Genomic DNA, 14,495 nt, shown 5'->3' with positions numbered 1-14,495 from the left:
TGTGAGCGGCAAGTCTGTTGCAAATGAAGACGGAATCGTTTGGCAAGGTAGACATAAAGCTTTCCTTCCAGCGGACGCAATGTAATGAGTTTTGGTATCAAAAACTTTCGCAGGAAGATGTCAAACCTCAAGGTGATGATTATGGAGAGGAAAGTGGCAAAACCAGGTTTTATTTTCTCTACTTTGCTCATTATTTAATTATTTATTATTTGTAGTTTATTATGAAATCTCATTTTCTACAAATGTTAGATAGATGTACCAACGAAAATGACACTTGAAATATTTAAAGTGCCGATATGCATGACTTATGATTAAAAATCAATGCTAGACATAGTGATAATATTATTTTAAGAACTAGAATCGAAATGCACGCAAGGTTAATGAAAATTAGAAATGAATTCTTTATTTTAAAAATTTCTTGCTGATATTGTTTTCTCAATCAAAATATGTTTGTAGTAATATATTAAGGAAACAAATATTGTGTTTTTTTTTTTTTCAAAGAAAACAAGTTCAAATCTACGAATAGAAAGAAAAAGAATGGCTACGAAGCTTGCATGTTGAACATTTTTCATACCCTGAGAGCTTGAGGAGACTAGAAAAGTAATTGGTCCATATCCCAGACCAGGGTCCCTTCGGGGACATCCGATAAAAAGAAATATATCCCAGTCCAGGGGGAAAGCATTTTGGTAATGAAATACAGTTATGTGGGAGGTCTTGTGAGAAAGGAAAAAGAAAAGTAAAATGATCTTATGTTAATTATCTATTTTATATCTTTCCAATCTGACAATTTATAGATAAGTTAAAAAAATAAGTTACACTGCAATCTAGCAAAAAATACTCTGTACCATATTTTTTGTGACTCAAAGTTTCTTTTATTTTTTAGAAATTTATGTGTATCTTCTCTCATGTGAAAATGTAATTACCTGGTGAGTTCAAGAAAGAGAGACAAGCAAATAGACAATCCTTAAAAAGCTTTAAATACATGAGTTGTTAAAAAGATGAAGCCTTACAATTTTAATAGAAAGATACATCTGCTCAGGATTCATGTTGGTTAAAGGTTTTCATAGTTTGAATCATGCCAAAGACAAAAACATCTCTTCATGAGGTGACAAAAGCCTAAAATAAATTTGATAAATTGGAACTGTTTTTCATCTAACTTTGACTATGAAGATAGTCAACGACATAACACGAAAGCAACATATGGAGAAGAAAGTGATAAAAATCGGGGCTTACTTTCTTAACTCTACTTACTACTCTTTCCGTCTCAAAATATTTGTCATGTTTCGCTTTTCGAGAGTCAATTTAACTAATTTTCGTAGCTAAATTAAGTTAGATTTATTCAATACTAGTCAATTCACCCGCGCTATGTATTATGATCTAGAGAGTGGAGCAGGATCCATGCAAACCCACACCCCTCCCCTTAGATGCGCCTCTATAAAATGTTTACAGATAACACTATCTCTCATACGGAAAGGTGTTTGTGCCACATTGATTTTGGCCACAATGATCCAAATGAGGGTAGTTCATTAAATTCACATGGGTATTTAGGTTAAATTTAATAATTTATGTTTAATCTATGTCATTTCTACCCTTTCCTTCCAAAGTTTATTAATTCAAAATTTGCATGAAATCCTCTCTCATCAATTTAATTTTGAGTTTTTTCCCAATGCATTGAGAATCTCAAAAGATGCACATATACTTTTCTTTCTTAATTACTAAAAAATAAAAAATCTATTCTTTATTAGAAAAAAACTTTTAGAAATTTTTCATACATGGATTACTTAGTTACTTGTAACTTCAAAATTAATTCTTAAAGTTATAACTTTAAAATAATGACATATGTTAGTCATTTTTCCTCTAAAAAATTTTAAAATGAGAAATTTCAAGAGTTTAAGCTATATGTTTAATGTAACTTTATTGTTCTTTCACCACCATCACATAGGAGAACTTAAAATTTGACTGTCACGGGTGGACTATTACATTTATATTCAGACGGTTCACGATTGATTCAATTATTATAATAAATTTTTGTTTATAAATATGCAAGCAATCAAGAAACCGAAATTTGTTGAATTTATTAGAAATTTCTCTCCCATTTTTTTAATAGAATAAAAATTGAAGATAAGTGGTAAATAAATTCTTTCTATTTTTAAAATTGTGCATATTAATTAAACAAGTTGATGAAACATCCATAGCTTTATTTTGATATTTTTTGTTAGATTTAATTGATTACTTTATTATTATTAATATTTCATGGTATTAACCTCTTTTTGTTAATATTATATTTTAAAAAATATTAAGATTACTAAAAAGTACTCAAAGGCATTTTTGACAGCTATCACATTTTTACATAATCAAATCAAAAGAAAATAAATGCACATTAACTAATAAAACTCACCAGAACTATTAACAAGTTCAATTAAAATTTTCAACTCTTATTCTAAATTAAGGGTGAAAGATAACTTGCAGTATGAAAGAATAGAAGAACAAGAGGGGAAAAAAAATATTATGGGAAAAAATAAAAAGAATAATGTAAATGAATACAAATGTAAACAAAATAAAAATAAAAGTATGAAAGACTGAGAGGGTAGAAAACCTGATATGTCAAAAACAAAATTATATTAGCCTTATGAAGTTAAATTTGGATCTCGCTAGTTGAGAGACACTTTTTTTAAAATTTAAGGCATCGGTAACCCCTCACCATTACATGTGAGTCCGTCTTTGTGTTAACAATGCTTAGTTTATTTTTCTTGATTTAATATCTTTTTGATTATATTTATCTAATTTTCTAGAATATTTTCTAAGATTTGATTTATATTTTTTTAAGATAAATAACTCTACATAAATAGCAATAACATAATAACAATAAACTTACTTTTACTATTTCTTTTTTATTTTCAATATGTAGTATTCAAATTAAAAAAATATAACTCTACTTAATTGATGTATTATATTTCTAGGTCGAATACTTAATTTGAAATAAATTAAAATTTAAAAATCAAAACGATGAGTCTTTTTTATGTTTTCTCCTCTATTTCTTCTTAAAATTTTGAGTCGTTAATCTTGTTGCAAAACTTTAAACTTTGGTGAGTGATAGACTTACCAACATTTGAAGTGCGAAAGAAAAATTAATCATTATGTTCTAATTCGGCCATCTGATGCTTAACTAGTTGAATTACATATTTAAATTCATTTTTCAAGACATATTCAAGTATTTTTGAAAAATATATTAAATTAATTTTTGTTCTAATAAATTATTTATACGTATTCAACAGATTTTAAATACAAATATAATGAAAGAATTATTGCGCTGCGACAAATAATCCTTCTTTATATAAATTCTCAAATAAAGTATTTAAGCAAAACTTCAATAGGCGAGATGTACTATTTATTAACTTTTGTCGGAATTTATAGTTAAAACTCTAGTTCCGCTTTTTACCAAGAAAATACTGGTGTAGTAATAATTTTTTTCTTTGGTGGGAGGGCGGGGAGTAATTCTTAACGAGGAAAAATTTAATAATATGATTAATCATTTTTCATCCTTTTTTTAATATAATTCTTTTAATATTAGTTAGTCTTACAAGATAATTATTACCATCATAATTAATAAAGGAAATAAAATAAATTGCAAACAAATATTGGGATTTAACATTTTAAGGTATACTTTTTTTCCTTCCATTATGTATGCTAAAAAAAATCTAGTAAAAATTCGCAAAATATTTATAAAGTATTTGATTTCTTTTATAAAATTATATAAATTGGACCTATTCGTATTTTCATATTATCTACAATTATTTTAAGTGCTAGGAGACAATAATATTTATAAAATGAGCTAATTATTTTAATAATGATGATTTTTCTTTGATTAAAGTTGGCGAAAGGGATCAAGCAAGAAGAACATTCTATACATTATGTTATTTCAAATTTTCTATTTATTTCTCCTTGAAATTTTCAGGTTGAAATCTACAAAATATTTTGACTTGAATAAGCATAAGTTATTGTATATAATAGTGTGTTTTGAAGGGAAAATTATTGGTGAAAAATTACTGGTAGCAAAAATTCTACAAGTAAAGGTTATGGTGGTCTTTTTATAAGTGTGGCAAGCATCTCTCTATTTTATATTAGAAAATTGCCGATTATCAGCAGAGGCTCCTATCACTAGATCAAGAAACTGAAACAGCGACTAGAAGAAATTAATAGAAGTACAAATCATTTCTGGACTCCAGATGTATCTAGGAAACGTAAAAAGGTTCAAAGAACAAAACACAATAGGGTTCATCACGTGCTTTGTCGTGCATGTAAAAGACACAACTAAGTGTTAATTTTTTAGTTCTTTTTTTTTTTTTTGGCAAACAGAAGTGATTATAGTATCTTTATTCTTTATAATACAATGACAGGAGATGTACTCCCTTTTCTTTTGAAAATTATAATACCAAATTTTCGTCGAGAATTTTGTATTTGCTGTGCTCGATTTGTCTAGCAAATGTATGCTTCTCTACAGTTTTGAATGTGCTGACATTAAATTTTGGCCAAAATTTGAGCAATTGAATTATACTTTAATTCGAAGTTGCCAAAGTATTTAAACTTCATTGGACTTGAATATGTAGTTGTGACTTGTGTATTTATTTACGGCTCTTCTAATTTAGAAACTTTTTATCGTTTTATGTTTGAATGGTGGTTGGGAATTGAAGATTGTAATCAATGACTTAACCAATTGTTGGATACAATTTCCTAAAGAATAACTCCATACAAGTCTTTGATATGTAACTTCATTGTTAGTATTTGATACATGTAGCTCTTTTGGTGCTCAACAAATACCTTACTGTAACTATCCTCTTTTTTCCTTTTTTTCATAAATGCAGTGTTAAATACCGCGCATTAGAGGGTCGATTATATCCGGATTGGCGCGCGTAAAGCGTTTATGGGAAAGCGGCTTATTAAGCGATTATTTATATTTAAGCGCCAACTCAAAACCTTTAATTAAGGGATGAGCAGCCTCATTCAGTTCACGATAACTATCTTCTTTTTTAACAAATGTTCACCACCTCCTACCAACCCCAAAATTCAATTTTAGGTCGACAATTTTAATTGCCGTTTCAAACAAGCATCTATATTCTACCCTTCTTAATCGACAAGTAAATAATGGTTTTGCTGTTTTAGTGGGCTTTTATTGGTTACCTAAACAGTTTATTGCTTCAAAAGGCTCAGCATGGCTTAAATTGGGCCCAGCCTGCTGTTCCCAAAACTAATAAAAATCTTTTGGCCCTGGAAATCTTATCGCTTTATCACGAGTCAGAATCTTCTCGAATGTCTATATCTTATGGGAAATGAATAAAATTCATAGATAACTTTTCAACCTACATAATTTAAGTACATAATTATTACTCCAATTATAGAGTTTCAAATTTCACAATTGAAATTATAAGAAATTACGATGAAATTTCACCACTAAATTTGAAATTTATGACAGTATATTTTAACTATACAAAGCTGTAAAGCGACTAACTCGCCATATTCCTACATGGGAAACTATCCAGCCTCTAACAGTTCTCGATTTCCTTTGATATCCGCTGATCTATGTTTTGTTTTTACCATTTAACGTGTTATAGCAAGTAAAACAATACTCCCTCAGGATTAAAAAAAAAAAAAAAGTGTCCACTTATCAAATCAAGAAAGAATTAACCTTGTTTTTCCAGATTTGCCCCTATTAAGTGTTATATGATCAAATCCCGTCTTATTTAATTAGGGGTAAATTGTTTAAATTACCTATTTTTGTCACAGGAGTTAATATTTTTTTGAAGGGGTGCAGAAAATGGTAAGTTTTATTATTTTTTTGATCCGGGGGAGTACTTTGTATGGTCAACCTCAAAAATATTACTGTAGTTCAGTTATGGAAACAGCTACTACTAAAATTTCACATTTGTTGGAACCGTCTGTCTATTATGAAAGTTCATGTTTAAACAAAAATGTTTTACCAAAGTAGTTATGGAGCACTGGACCGGAAAAAGAACATATACGCTTAGGTTCAAAAGAAAGAAGTTAGAGTGATGGAACAAAAATATATACAGGTATACAAATGTAATAGACTTGTCAAACTTTAGCTTTCGCATGGGAAAGAATCTGAACATTCAATTCAAAATTTTAACGAAAACAATAGCTTAAGTAGCACAGAAGTGTCATACTAATTCATAACCTTCTTTGAAAATTTTTATACAATGAGGGACAAGTGTGTGCCTATCTTATAATACAGATACCTCTTGTTAGTCCACTCAAAGTTATAATGGTTGAAAGCTGGTGAACCACAACGCTACAAGTTTGTTGAGTTTAATTTTCAGTAATTACTAGTACTATCGAATATTAATTTACTTTAACTAGAAGATTATCTCGGATTCCAGAAATATGTAGCAAACTTGAAAGAAGAAAACAAGTAGGGTTACGTTCATCACGTGTTTTGTCGTGTAAAGCACATATATGTCTAATTTTGAGATCTTTTTCTTGCAAACACAAGTGATTATTGTATCTCTGAATACAATGACAGGAGAGTCGCTCCATTTTATTGAAATGACTATACCAATTTGCCTAGCTTTCCTCAAAGTTTTCTGGGCCCTTTAATTGGCTCGACTTGTCTAGAAAAATGCTTTGCTTTTTCCAAATTTTGAACGAGCACAAATTAAATTTTGGCAAAAAAAAAAAAAAAAAAAAAGAATAGGACCGTGCTTTAATTTGAGTTGCTGAAGATTTAATAAATCATTAGTGGCTTAATTAAATATGTACTCCGTGTCTTATTTTGGTACTCCATTGTGTGGGATCCTACTGCTCAATTCGTACATATGTTTAAATCGTGACTTGTTCTTTTTGTCTACGGCTCTTCTAGTCAACCCAAAAATGATTTTCAATACTGGATATATTCAATAAATGATTCTTTCCTTTGATGTAATTTTGTAGCATCTAAGTTAGACTGAAAAAGATTTTGGAATTTTTTTCAAGATTGAAGATTATTAGGTGTTAGACATGAATTTGGTGACATTTGAAAAAAAAAACTTCTATTTGAAGTTAAGTTGAAAAAGAGTATTTGAAAATTAAAGTTATGTTTGAACATGCATGTCACTTGAGAAAATATTGAAATACTTGAAAAAGTAGTTAGTATCAGTTTTCAAACTTGAAAATTTCAATTTTAAATTAATTCAAATTCAAGTTTGAGTAAAAGATTGACTACATTATATAACCAAACAGTTCTTAAGTAAAATAAAATAATTGTATGTCCAAACGGATAAATCTTGTTCTTTTTTTCTTTTTTTTAATAGAGAAAAAGGTCTTCTTTTGAAAATTTGAAGCAAACTGTTTTAAGAACCACAATCTAATTTGAGCCCTACGCAGCGCGAATCAAAATATAATCGGGCTCTAGTGTTGATACCGGATGGGAAACCAAAAAAAAAAAAAAAAAACCCGTAAAAACTCTTACATCTATGATTGTACAATAACTGTCACTTAAGTACTGTGTTTTTTTATTGTACCATTTTCACTGTACTAACCTGGGTATCTTTCAGTTTAAAGAATCTCTATGTTACACATTGATTCCGAGACATGATCATGAAAACTGATAAGGGATTCTATGTGCTTTTGCAAGAAAAGAATTGTTTGGTCACAAATTGTCATAGAGAATCTAGGCTGGTTTTTAAATTTAAATTAAATCCTGCATATGCCACGCTTCTTAAGTGACAAATGACAATTTTTTCCATCCATTGACTTAAAAATGAATGACAAAAATCAGAGAATAATTTCATTACGAAAAAGGGAATTTTTGGAAAAGGGAGTCTGAAATGGACAAGGAAACAGGTAAAAAAGAGAAAGGCAAATTCCTCAAAAAAGAATCCAACCGTTGAATTATATTTAATTTCGTTACGGAAATCGTTTTATTCTATCAAAAAGCATATATACACTACGTTGATTATTTTTCGTGTAGAACCTAGCTAGTCCACGATCACATTTTAAATACCTTGTTTCTGTTGGGAAATTCTCCACGGAAAAAAAAGGATAAGAAAAACAGAAGAAAAGAACAAAAACATTTTTTAGAGATAATGAAAGGTTGGTGAACGACAGTCAGATTCAAACTTTTAACTTAAATCATTAAATACTTTTAAAATTATGAGATCAGACTTAATATATTTTGGAAATTCTAATTAATTTTTCCATTTATACCAATAATTTGCATAAAATATTTAATTCGAATGAATTTTTGTCGAAAAGCTGCATCTGCCACTAGTTAAATCCAATTAACAAATTGGCCCCAATTGTTGGGGAAAGGTTACCAGTTACTACAACTCACAACTCACCAGACATGCTTTAAACACACAATTAAAAGTTGGGTTTTTAATTAATTTGTGCATGGTTGTTCCTTAGCTAAGCTAGCCAGCTTGCGCACGTACCCTTCACGTTTGACCACTTTACTGTTGACCCGTGAAATGGTGCAGTTTTCTATTATTCCAACTTCCAATTATTTACTTCCAGCAAACTGTTTTTTAGAAATTATAAGTAATAATCAAAGGTCAAATCATCAATGAACAATAAAAGCATAAAGTTCCAATACCAATTTATGTGAAAATTTTAAAATCCTAATAAACTTTATACAGTTGTCTCTTGAGCTACATGATTATTGAGCTAAAAAAAATGTCTTTATGTGAACTTTTGTTATAGCTTATACAAGTTTTCACTTTCCTCTTTTATTCCGATGTGAGATTTGCCTGAATAATGAGTTATCACGTATAGGCTATATTTAGAAGCTTGTCAGTCTAGAAGTCTATTAATCCTTCTCTATAACTCACCATCATCGGTCCACCATCCGTCATGGGCGTCACAAGAAAGTTTTTAGAAAGTTTTGCTTGCAAATGGTACGTTTAGATTACTTCATAGTATTTTGAAAATACTTATTTAATACGGCATATATATATATATATATATACATACATATATATCATTTTAAGAAAATACATAACATTCATGATTTCATTGAAAATACTTAAGTCCCGCAACATCCGCTAGCCACCTTATATGCTCTGTGTGACTCATGAGTACAAGAAGTTGTAAGATCTGGAGCATATTTATGGGTTTTATCTCACTCTGTCCCAAATTATAATTTGAATTGAAAGAAAAAAATGAACCTACAAAGATTTTTTATGTTTTATTTAAGTTGACAGTACGTTTATTTTTGTACATAATGCATTTTCTTAACTCTTAAGCATATTATGGTCATTTAAGATTGCAACAACTTAAGTGTTTTTTATTCCATCCAAACGAACCATTACAACTAACAACAGACATGCCATATTTTTTCGCGTAGTTATTGTAAAAATGATCTCAATAGAGATTTGCTCCCTCAATTTTGTTGTTCCTCCACTTTCAGAACTATACACACAAAAGTTCAATAAGAAAATCACTACAAAATCACAAAAAGGGGCGATCCTGCTTGATCGTTATTTATCTTGGGCACATGAAAAACAAATGACATGTCCGATGATTTTGATTGATCCATTTGAGAGTTCTGTCAATTTGACCAAAGCTTTTAATATTTGTGAATTTAAAGCATCCTATGTGCTCAAGGTTGGACGAGAGGAATTAACGAAATTAAGCTTACCCCTAACTTAAAGGAATCAATGCGAAGAATATTCGAATTGTTATAAAGAGTTCTCCTAGAAGTTGCACTTCAACTTTAAAAGTTGAATTATTGAAAACCGGTGTTCTAATAAATTTCACAAAATAACTAGAATTCCCACAATAACTGCGTCCAATAGTTAATTTCAGTGTACGGGTCAAGTTTGAATTCAACAAACTGTTCATAGTTTAAGGTTGATAAGTACTGGCCGTGTTGCATGAAAATAGGAGATTAGAACCCTAACCATATCACTATAAGCACTAAATGTTGCGGTACTCTAGCACATATATAATTTAATAACATGGTGTGGTATTGTCACTTTTAATTAAGTCCGGTATTGTCACTTTTAATTAAGTCCACCATCTTTTTTCAAAAGATCTCACGTTGTTAAGAATATTCTTACCTTATATGTAACTTCTTTCTCTTTTCATCTATAAAACTTAAGACTTTTGTTTGCACACTCAACATCTTCCCCCCGAACTATAAGTTCCACGTGCCCCATCTTGAATTAATTTTACGAGACCCATCACCTTATGCCTTATTTAGAGATTTTCGGTGTTCAACCACATCATTCGAGAATTCATGGCTGTCAAAGCTCACTGGCTTCTTTCTGTATAGGTGTTTCAAAACTACGGGTAAAAATAGTAAACCAACTATAAACTAACAAAAGGCTAAATTTTAAACTAAACAAAAAATAATAAAAAAAACACTAAATCAAACTATATATAGCACACTAACATGCCTCTCACCAAATAATTGGCTCTATGATAATTATTGGAGTAAACTAGCCCAAAGATAATGCAACACAATTACTCAAAATCTCATAAATCTCTTAATGTTCTCCACACTCTTCATGATTCTTCAATTCACATTTTACTAAAGAAAATAGATAGCATTATCCCTATTTATAATAGTGCAAGACTTACTTTAACTAGAAACTTGACTTACTTATAATTACGACTACAAATCTTATTTGAACATAAATAAGATAAAACTAACATATATCAAAGCCTAAGCAATTTTAATTAATTTCCTATAACTTTAAATTAGTCTTCCTACAAAAAGCTCTTAATGATATTGTCCGTTTTAATTTGATCAAGCACACATAATTTTTCTCAAAAGCTTCATATCATTGGAAGTGTAATAGCTTTAGTTTCTTTGTTCGCAAACTAAACAGTGAACAAGTGGATGGAGGAGTATATATATACATATAAAATAAACCTATATAAATAAACCTTGGAGTTTGGAGAAAAATAGAGTACAGTAAGTAAGGTTAAAATAAAGGAGAGTTGCGTATGTCGGAGCATTGAATGCAGACGCACAAAAAGTCGAGCGTTCACACGAAAGCAAGACGTTAATAAAGAGAGTATCTTAGACAGTAGTACATATGCCAAATCAGCACAAACGTCTATGCCACTTCTTCATTTACTAACTCCAAAATATTTTTGACGTTCTACTTTTCCCCGTGTTTTGAATTCTGTGTAAAACGCGTATTCACTTTAAGGGTAACGCCAAAAAGGAGATATAGAAAAAGTTTCAGAAGAAAACAAAGAATTAGACCGCCTATTTTGTGGAATAAGCTGACATGGGCGTGACTGTTTGTGTATTTGGCATGACGGAAAATATGTTTTCCTAACACTATTTTTTCTGAAAAGGTTTTTTGGCTTTTTGACTAAAGAGTGAAAAGTAGGAGTATTTATTAAAAATTAATAATAATATTGACGAATCAAATAGTATTTCGACTATAGCCTGTTTGGCCAAATTGTCAAAAATCTATTATTAAAAGTACTTTTTGAAAGAAATATTTTTGAAGAGTAATAGTTCGTGTTCGACAAATTAATTTGAAAAATATTTTTACCAATCTTAGAGTAGCATTTTGTGTTTGGTCAAAATTAGAAAAGTGATCTAAGTTGCTCTTCTCGCTTTTGCAACAACTTATTCTACGACTTAAAATAACTAAATTTTTTTCTAAAAGTTTGAACAAGCATTTCAATTTCTTAAATAAATATTTTTTCTATATAAAAAAACATTCACTTTTGACTTCTAGCTATAAGTTTTACCAGATAACCTATAAAACGTTAAAATATTAACTTTGATTTTAAAAGTAATAATATTATCTTGATGTTGATTGAAACAGTGATACAAAGGACAGTCCTTTTTCCTATTTGTCGGAAAATGTTCTCCTTTGAATTTCATCGTCAAAACTTTGCATCGCCAGCCACGGTCATGACTTTATATTTACCCGTGACTTTATATTTGCTCGTAGTTTTAGGTTTTATATCCACCAAAATTAAGGTACTTTATTATCTACAAAATTTGTACTATATTTCTTCTCCCATTACGTGGATAATATGATGCATTGATAATTTGATACTTGAAGTTATTTCAGAAAAGCTTATAACAATACAAATATACAATGCCGTTACATTTATCGTTATTTTATTATGATTCGTTAGGTTATATTTTTATTTTGGTTATAAGTAGTACTGGTATAGCTTTACACCGGAATTTTAGTATGTTTAATATCATATACATTCAATATGAGATAATAATACAAAGATTAGCTATACCCGAAAAAACAGGTAAAAAAATAAATTCGCCCTTTATCCAAAGCCCTTTTCAATTTTCTCCAAGAAGGTCAAAAATCAAAATCTTGTCAAGCTTATCCAGTTTAAAGTCTAACACATGTTTTAGATTACAAATTTAATTTGTAATATGATAAGCCAAACAAATTACTAGTAAAAAAAATGTCCAAATTGAATTATATTGCATAAATCCAGTTATGTAGCTAAACTTAAATAAAGGAGGAGAAAAAAGTCATAAGCAACAAGAAAATCTCTTAAATATATCCCTTGTAGCTTGACTTGCTTACCTTGTTTGTGCTTTATCTACACTGATATGTTATCAGGTGTGATAGACGTTTCTTAAGATTAAGACTAATTATCAGCCTTTTAATTTAGATATCAGCACTATCAAAAACTTGGGGTGGGATTCATATGATTTCTCTAGATTTATTTAAAAGTTTCGGATTCGAGTCCTGATAATAAAAAAGATTACGGTAAAAAGCACTTCTCTTTTAGTGGGCTACAAAAATACAAATCTGAATTAATTGAATATACAAACAGAATCGAACACCAAATGAGAAATTAAAAAATGTATATCTCACGTACCATTTCAAGAAAAGCATATGAGCAAACGTGAAAGAATATTGGTGCCTGGCAACTAGCATTACAGAATTATTGCCTCCAGTAACTTCAACTTGTTAGTCAGAGAAAGGCATGGTATTTATTCCATCAATATTTCCCTTACTTGAGTTTGTAACGAAAGAACAGCCCCCCCCCCCCCCCCCCGCCCCCCGCGCGATTCATTTATTTGTCACGATGCTTGTCAAAAATAGTTATTCGGAAGACTAAGACAAGAATTATTACATTTAAAGCGAAATAACTATGGTGAAAGAGTAAGGAATAAATAATGGTAAATTAATCAGTCAAATAACTCTTATTAATAATGTTTTCTTAAAGGACATGTAATAAAACGATAAGTAATAGAATAATAAAACGATAAGTAATAGAACCATAGGGCATATAATTATGAAAATATTGTAAAATGAGGAAATACATGTACTTCTCTTGAAGGTCTGATTTTTTAGAATTTACTTTCTCATATGTTTTAAATGTTTCTCCCTTATTTGAGTATCTATATTAACATCTAAAACTTTTTCATGAATTGAATTTCATTTTGTTGTCATACCATTCCTCACAATTTTCTTTTATGATTATGAATATAGAAAGACATATGTAGCACTACAATAGCCAAAAGCCAAAAAAAAAAAGAAAAAAAGTTGACCATTCTTTTATAGTTCTTTAATACAAGATGAAAACTCTTTAACTTTTACTGTACCTTAGCTTCAACTTCAATTTTAGCATCCTGCTGAAAAAAATCAATAGCCAAATGAAAAAAATGTACGAACAAACAAAACATAAAATGCTAGTACATACTTGTTGTTGGTTAATTTTTTTCATTTTAATAAATGAAGAGAAAGTATAAAGCCATCGTTCCCCAACCCCTAGCTACAAACTACAATCAAGCATCCCAACTCCCCGGCGCCTGGGCCCCCGTGAGTCACGGTGTGGGTTTCATTTTAACCCGCAAATATATTTTCCCGATGAAAGATATTTTTTTTTCACAAAAGAGTTTATATTTTGTACACCGTAAATATAAATAATTTTTACCCATTACGTCATTCAAAGGACATCTACAAGTAAGTCTCCTTAAAATGTGATTCGAATCTTGAAAATAAGATATTTTACCTTTTATGATAAGTAAAGATGATCGAATGGTATAAAAATTATTTACATTGAAGTTGTGTTTAAGTACATTCAAGCATCAACATTGTTCCAAATATTCTTTGAAAAAAATATATCCAAACACAATTCTATCTTCAACTACGCTTTATAAATTTCAAATTTAGTCAAAAACATTTAGCATCTATGGCCAAACGCCTACTAAAGCAGTGAGTGACACACAATAAATGCCGGCTTAAAAAAGCCATGAAACAAAAGATACCATCTAGTAGGTTACTACTTTTTATCCCTTTAGCCTGAGAACCAAAATGAGAACGTAAACTTTATCAGAGTCTGGATTAGCGGAATTGATTCACCATTTGTCCATTTCTTAAATTATTCTTGTTTTGGCAACGTATTATTTTCGTATGGTTTGTGCGTTGCTAGAGATATGACAAGTCAAGAGGACTTTTCCAATTAAAAAACATAAGAACAGATAGACCTTTTTTTTTGCTTATCCATGTGGAGTCTTCGCTATCTCACAAGATTGGCAAACAAGCTGC

Source organism: Lycium ferocissimum, chromosome 10 (genome assembly GCF_029784015.1).
Source record: "Lycium ferocissimum isolate CSIRO_LF1 chromosome 10, AGI_CSIRO_Lferr_CH_V1, whole genome shotgun sequence".
Taxonomy (NCBI): Eukaryota; Viridiplantae; Streptophyta; class Magnoliopsida; order Solanales; family Solanaceae; genus Lycium; species Lycium ferocissimum.
This window is presented reverse-complemented; position numbering follows the sequence as displayed.